Source organism: Ovis aries, chromosome 23 (assembly GCF_016772045.2).
Source record: "Ovis aries strain OAR_USU_Benz2616 breed Rambouillet chromosome 23, ARS-UI_Ramb_v3.0, whole genome shotgun sequence".
NCBI classification, from domain to species: domain Eukaryota; kingdom Metazoa; phylum Chordata; class Mammalia; order Artiodactyla; family Bovidae; genus Ovis; species Ovis aries.
Window position 1 is genome coordinate 29,324,434 of NC_056076.1, and position 7,740 is coordinate 29,332,173.

General features: G+C 39.3%; 1 pseudogene; it reads left to right on the forward strand.

Annotated features, from left to right (window-relative positions):
• Positions 1-3,057: 3,057 nt before the first annotated feature.
• On the forward strand, positions 3,058-4,032 carry LOC101119690 (large ribosomal subunit protein uL18-like; annotated as a pseudogene).
• Positions 4,033-7,740: the final 3,708 nt, after the last annotated feature.

Below are 7,740 nucleotides of genomic sequence, written 5' to 3' on the forward strand. Positions count from 1 at the left end.
TCTTCTCACTAACATTTGGAAATACTCATAACAAGTTTGAGTTAGCTATGTGTGCATAACAAGGCCACCAAACTTTAGGGGCTTAAAACAGTAACAATTACTTATTTAACATGGATTAATGACTCAGACTGGACTCAGCTGGGTGGTTATTCTGGTCTTTGCTGGGCTCATTCACATGGCTGCAGGCGAATGTGGCTGCAGAGTGAAATCTATCTCTCACATGACTTGGTCATGATGCATAAGGTCAACTGGACTCTCCACCATATGGCCCCTCATCCTCTAGGAGGCTAACCCAGGGCTGCTCACATGATGGCTGAGACAGCATAGAAACCTGCAAGAACTTTTGAGGCCTAGGATTAAAACTGGCACACCGTCACATTTTATAAGTCACAAATGCAGGCCAGCTGATGCAGAATTAGTTTAGGTTGGTCTTTTAACCTTACTTATAGTACATTTTTGCCATGCATAAATATTTAAGTAGTAAAATCTGTCAATTAATAATTTATGAATCCTGGGTTTGGTGTCTTAGTTTGACTTATTTGATTATTTTCCCCTTAAAAATAAAAGTTAAACTGTATAATAGATAGCTAGTGGGAATCTGTAGTATGACGCAGGGAGCTCAACCTGGTGCTCTGTGACAACCTAGAGAGACGGGATGAGGTTGGAGGTGAGAGGGAGGTTCAAGAAGGAGGGGACATATGTATATCTATGGCTGATTCATGTTGATGTATGGCAGAAACCAACACAATATTGTAAAGCAATTATCCTCCAATTAAAAATTAAAAGTAAAATTTACACACTAAACATCTTAATATGAGAAATTTAAAACATTGATCTCAGTGTGAAAGAGGACTCCTAAACTGACAAGTAATGGAAAAAAAAAAAAAAACCACACACACCAAAAACCCCCCAAACTCAACAGATTTGCCCTTATAAAAAAGTAAATGTGTCACTCTCAGGTGATCAACTTGCCTTCTGCTTTACTAAGAAAATAAAGTCCGATTAGATGAAACTTTCAAGTTTCCGCTACTGTGTCTACCCATATACCAGCATCTATGTCCATATCTATCCCCTCTCCCCTATGTCACTATGAATAAAATGCCCATATCTCTATCCAAAGTCTTTCATTTATCTAGCAGATCCTTGGGTCTCTTACCAAGTAAATATAGTGCTCCATTAAATCTTCTTTATTCTGAATCTTTTTCACCTCTCTCATTAAAATAAAAACCAGTCACGTTAGTCTCATCTCAAATAAAACTCTCATCCAGTTTCCCCTCTAGCTACTGCTGCTCCTCTTTGCAGCAAAACTCAACCTAAGTGTTGTCTTTACTTACTATTTCCAACTTCTTTCCTCCTATTTTCCTCTCAAACCCATTCCAAGAAGCTTTCACTAAAATTCTCCCTGCCAAGGTGATTGACAACTTTCATGTCATTATGTTTGTGGCATGTCTGAATCTCAGTTACTGCCTTGTCCGATCAGTCACTAGCATTTGCCCAGCTGATTATTCTGTCTTCTTCAAACCATTTCTTTCCTTATATTTCAGGAATCTTCCATCTTTCCTCCTCCCAGATGGCCACTTCTCAGACTCTTCTGCTGGTTGAGATTCCCCAGAGTTCAGACTTTTCTGCTCTTCTCTTTGACGTCTACAATCATTCCCTGAGTCATCTCAGCTCATTGCATGGCCTTTTTTCTTTCACCTGACTATCTTTATGACCATTTCATCCTTCTAGTTGCTCAGGCCAAAAATCTTTTTTTTTTTTTTTTGGTCCTCATTGACTTGGTTCACCTTCTAAAACCTTGCCTTGAGTAAATCCTGCCAACTCTTTCTCAATGTATATCTAGTGTCTGACCATTCCAAATTACTATCACCCTATTCTATCTCCTGTTTGGATGATTGCAGTAGCTTTCCTATTGGTACCTGCTTCCCCCTTTTTAAATATGGCACCCCGAATGAGCCTGTAAGTCAAGTCATGGCGCTTATGTATGTAAAATTTTGCAATGGTCCATTTTTCATTCAAAAAAAATTGCATGCCACAGGCTAACAATGGTGCACTAGGTTTTTCACCATCTGGATCCCTGTAACCTCCAATGGCATCTCAACCTTGACTGAGCCCAGCTACATGAGCAGTTTTTTACCCTTCCTTAAACATAACTGTCGGAGAAGGCAATGGCAACCCACTCCAGTACTCTTGCCTGGAAAATCCCTTGGACGGAGGAGCCTGGTAGGCTGCAGTCCATGGGGGTAGCTAAGAGTTGGACACGACTGAGCGACTTCACTTTGACTTTTCACTTTCATGCATTGGAGAAGGAAATGGCAACCCACTCCAGTGTTCTTGCCTGGAGAATCCCAGGGACGGGGGAGCCTGGTTGGCTGCCGTCTATGGGGTCGCACAGAGTCGGACATGACTGAAGCGACTTAGCAGCCGCAGCAGCAAACATAGCTGTCGTGTCCCATCTATTGACTCTGTACTCACTGTTTATTCTGCCTGGCTAGCCCCACCTCTCTTTCAAGTTTTTGCTCAGGTGTCATCCCTCTGACCCCAAGGACGGGGGAGCCTGGTAGGCTGCCGTCTATGGGGTCACACAGAGTCGGACATGACTGAAGTGACTTAGCAGCAGCAGCATCCCTCTAACCACCCCACTAAAAGCTGCAGTCACCATCACTAGCATCTTTTATCTCCTTTGTATCATTTTTATTCATAGCATCACTATCTTCTAACATAATATCTGTTACTTTTTAAAAAACCTGTTGTCTTTCTCCCTCAACTGGAATACAAACTTCATGAACTCCAGGATTTTTGACTATTTTGTTTTAGCTTCAGAAAGGCCAGATTTTTTTTTAAATTTTATTTATTTATTTATTTTACTGTTTTTCATGTCTGTGTCACAGGGCTTAGAACAGTGTGAAATCCAGGGCAAGATTTCAATAATTATTTCATGAATGTATGTCAAAAGGTACTCTGAATAAAATTAAGACAGAAATAAAAATTGGGGAAATGGTTTAAAATGTATTAGTTCAGCTCCCCCCCCCCCCCCCACCCCCACCCCCCGGAGCTGTGCTGGTTCTGCAGCTCTGTGGCAAGCCACGGAGTTGGGATTCTGTTCTGCAGGATGGGGTTTGTTAAAGTTGTCAAGAACAAGGCCTACTTCAAGAGATACCAAGTGAAATTCAGAAGAAGGCGAGAGGGCAAAACTGACTACTATGCTCGGAAATGATTGGTAATTCAAGATAAAAATAAGTACAACACACCTAAAGACAGAATGATAGTTCGTTAACGAGCAGAGATATCATTTGCCAGATTGCTTATGCCCGTACAGAAGGAGATATGATAGTTTGTGCAGCTTATGCTCACGAACTCCCAAAATACGGTGTGAAGGTTGGCCTGACAAACTATGCTGCCGCATATTGTACTGGCCTGCTGCTGGCCCGCAGGCTTCTTAATAGGTTTGGTATGGACAAAATTTATGAAGGCCAAGTCGAGGTGACTGGCGATGAATACAATGTGGAAAGCATTGATGGTCAACCTGGTGCCTTCACCTGTTACTTGGATGCAGGACTTGCCAGAACTACTACCGGGAATAAAGTTTTTGGGGCCCTGAAGGGAGCTGTCGATGGAGGCCTGTCTATCCCTCATAGTACCAAACGGCTCCCCGGTTATGATTCAGAAAGCAAAGAATTCAGTGCTGAGGCACACCGAAAGCACATCATGGGGCAAAACGTGGCAGATTACATGTGTTACCTGATTGAAGAAGATGAAGATGCTTACAAGAAACAGTTCTCTCAGTACATGAACAATGGAACTCCAGACATGATGGAGGAGATGTATAAGACAGCTCATGCTGCAATACGAGAGAATCCAGTGTATGAGAAGAAGCCTAAGAAAGAAGTTAAAAAGAAGAGGTGGAACCGTCCCAAAATGTCACTTGCCCAGAAGAAAGATCGGGTAGCTCAGAAGAAGGCAAGCTTCCTTAGAGCTCAGGAACGAGCTGCTGAGAGTTAAACCAAACCACAATTTTCTATCAAGATTTTTCAGATAATACAATAACAAACTTATTGAACAAGCAAAAAAAAAAGTATTAGTTCATTAATATATTTGAGATGTATTTGTTTAAAGAGCAATAAAAGTACTAACATCTCTATTTAAAAAATAAAATCATATTTTTAATAATTTACAAAAATAAATTATATGTACAAAATGATGGGACCTCACTGTATAAAAAAATTCAATTACAATAATCAAATTGTATATATTTTTATTAATTTTGCAGAGAGATAAAATTTGTGATATTCACGTATATCAAGTTTGTGAAGAAATGGATCCTTTGATATATTTCTTATGGGCATCACAAATCTTTTAATCAATTTTGTAATACATGTTAAAAAGCCTATACATGATATTTAAAGATTTAGATCACAAAAGTTTACTTTTAGAGACATCTAGCAATGTATAAGAAAAATAAACAAACATATTAACCCTCTATATATCTACAGTAGGAAATGGATTAAAACATAGTATGACTATATAATTAAATATTAACTATATAATTAGTTGATTAAATTATAATTAAATTAACTATATGATTAAATTTTAAATATATAATTAAATATTATAAGTTATTAAAAACAAACCTTAGAAGAAAATTTACTACAATAAGATAGTTTTTATAGCAATGATCTTGACCTTGTCTATCTGTAAACTCAATCTTAAATTTAACCCTTACAATCTAAATATATAATCATAGTTGCAATTTTGCAAGTAAAATTAAATGTCTATATGCATATAAAAAATTGGAAGGGAAACAATAGCATTTTAACAGTGGTTTATTGTACTGTCATAGCTCTAGGTATTGATCTTATTTCCTATTATTGTTCTTATTAAGTTGCTATGTCATGTACGACTCTTTCGCAGCCCCATGGACTATAGATCACCAGGCTCCTCTGTCCAAGAGATTTCTCAGGCAAGAACACTGGAGTGGATTGCTAGTTCCTTTTCTAGGAGATCTTCCTGATCCAGGGATTGCACCTCCAACTCTTGCACTGGCAGGTGGATTCTTTACTACTGAGCCACCAGGGAAGCCCGCCTTATTTCCTATACATTCCCAGCCCTCTGAATGTGAAAATTAGCACACATTTCTGATAGTCATTCAAAACAAACACCATTTAAATAGTCTTAATAAAAATATTTATAGTTCTCCATCTGTTTTCCTAGTCAGCTATAGCTGGTCTTCTGTCTCCCTGCAGAGTATCTGCTTACAACACTCTTCCCTTATTGATGTACTGATTCTACTAAGTGGAATTTAAATTTCCCTCAGTGGGTAGGACAGGTACCTTGTGAAACCCAAACTGCCAGTATCTACATCTAATTTTTAATTAAGTACAGTAATTCCTAACCAGCACCAGCTGTTATCATGTTTCTTCAATTCTGTGCCTTGATAAATAGCTTAAGGAATGTTATGTAAAAAACATAATCATGTAAAAATCTTCTCACTTTCAAAATAAGCTTTGGAAATAAAACCTCTTTGAATTCCCACTTTCTTGAAAAGCTGTGACTGAATGCTTGTTGAGAAGAACCAACACTCTCCCACACACCACACACACACATCCCACACCTCAAACATATTTTTCTTCCATAACACCTTTGCAACATTGGATTAAAGCACATTTCAAATATTAATGAAAACTCCTGTTCAGTTCAGTTCAGTTCAGTCACTCAGTCATGTCCAACTCTTTGTGACCCCAAGGATTGCAGAATGCCAGGCTTCCCTGGCCATCACCAACTCCCGGAGCTTACTCAAACTCACGTCCATCAAGTCGGTGATGCCATCCAACCATCTCATCCTCTGTCATCCCCTTCTCCTCTTGCCTTCAATCTTTCCCAGCATCAGAGTCTTTTCCAATGAGTCAATTCTTCACATCAGGTGACCAAAGTATTGGAGCTTCAGCACAGCATCAGTCCTTCCAATGAATATTCAGGACTGATTTCCTTTAGGATTGACTGGTTGGATCTCCTTGCAGTCCAAGGGACTCTCAGGAGTCTTCTCCAACACTACAGTTCAAAAGCATCAGTTCTTTGATGTTCAGCTTTCTTTATAGTCCAACTCTCACATCCATACGTGACTACTGGAAAAACCATAGCTTTGACAAGATGGACCTTTGTTGGCAAAGTAATGTCTCTGCTTTCGAATAATCTGTCTAGGTTGGTCATAGCTATTCTTCCGAGGAGCAAGAGTCTTTTAATTTCATGGCTGCAGTCACCATCTGCAGTGATTTTGGAGCCCAAGAAAATAAAGTCTCTCACTCTTTCCATTGTTTCCCCATCTATTTTCCTTGAAGTGATGGGACCAGATGCCATGATCTTAGTTTTCTGAAGGTTAAGTTCACTTTCATCAAGAGGCTCTTTATTTCCTCTTCACTTTCTGCCATTAGGGTGCTGTTATCTGCATATCTGAGGTTATTTATATTTCTCCCAGCAATCTTGATTCCAGCTTGTGCTTCATCGAGCCTGGAATTTCTCATGATGTACTCTGCATAAAAGTTAAATAAGCAGGGTGACAATATACAGCCTTGACATACTCGTACCCATTTTGAAACCAGTCTGTTGTTCTGTGTCCAGTTCTAACTGTTGCTTCTTGACCTGCATATAGATTTCTCAGGAGGCAAGTCAGGTGGTCTGGTATTCCCATCTCCTGAAGCATTTTCCACAGTTTTTTGTGATCCACACAGTCAAAGGATTAGGCATAGCCAATAAAGCAGAAGTAGATATTTTTCTGGAACTTTCTTACTTTTTCGATGAACCAACGGATGTTGGCAGTTTGATCGCTGGTCCTCTGCCTTGTTTTAAATCCAGCTTGAACATCAGGAAGTTCATGGTTCACGTACTGTTGAAGCCTGGCTTGGAGGAATTTGAGCACTACTTTACTAGCATGTGACATGAGTGCAATCATGTGGAAGTTTGAACATTCTTTGACATTGCCATTTTTGGGGATTGGAATGAAAACTGACCTTTTCCAGTCCTGTGGCCACTGCTGAGTTTCTCAGATTTGCTGGCATATTGAGTGCAGCACTTTCACAGCATCATCTTTCAGGATTTGAAATAGCTCCACTGGAATTCCATAACCTCCACTAGCTTTGTTCATAGTGATGCTTCCTCAGGCCCACTTGACTTCACATTCCAGGATGTCTGGCTCTAGGTGAGTGATCAAACCATTTTGGTTATCTGAGATCTTTTTTGTATAGTTTTTCTGTGTATTCTTGCCCCCTCTTCCTAATATCTTCTGCTTCTGTTAGCTCCATACTATTTCTGTCCTTTATTGTGCCCATCTTTGCATGAAATGTTCCCTTGGTATCTGTAATTTTCTTGAAGAGATCTCTAGTCTTTCCCATTCTCTTGTTTTCTTCTATTTCTTTGCATTGATCGCTGAGGAAGTGTTTGTTATCTCTCCTTGCTATTCTTTGGAACTCGGCATTCAAATGGATATATCTTTCCTTTTCTCCTTTGCCTTTTGCTTCTATTCTTATTTCTCAGCTATTTGTAACCCTCCCCAGACAATCATTTTGCCTTTTTGGATTTCTTTTTCTTGGGGATGGTCTTGATCACTGCCTCTTGTACAAGGTCATGAATCTCTGTCCATAGTTCTTCAGACACTCTATCAGATCTAATCCCTTCAATATATTTGTCACTTCCAGTGTATAATCATAAGGGATTTGACTTGAGTCATATCTGAATGGTCTAGCGGTT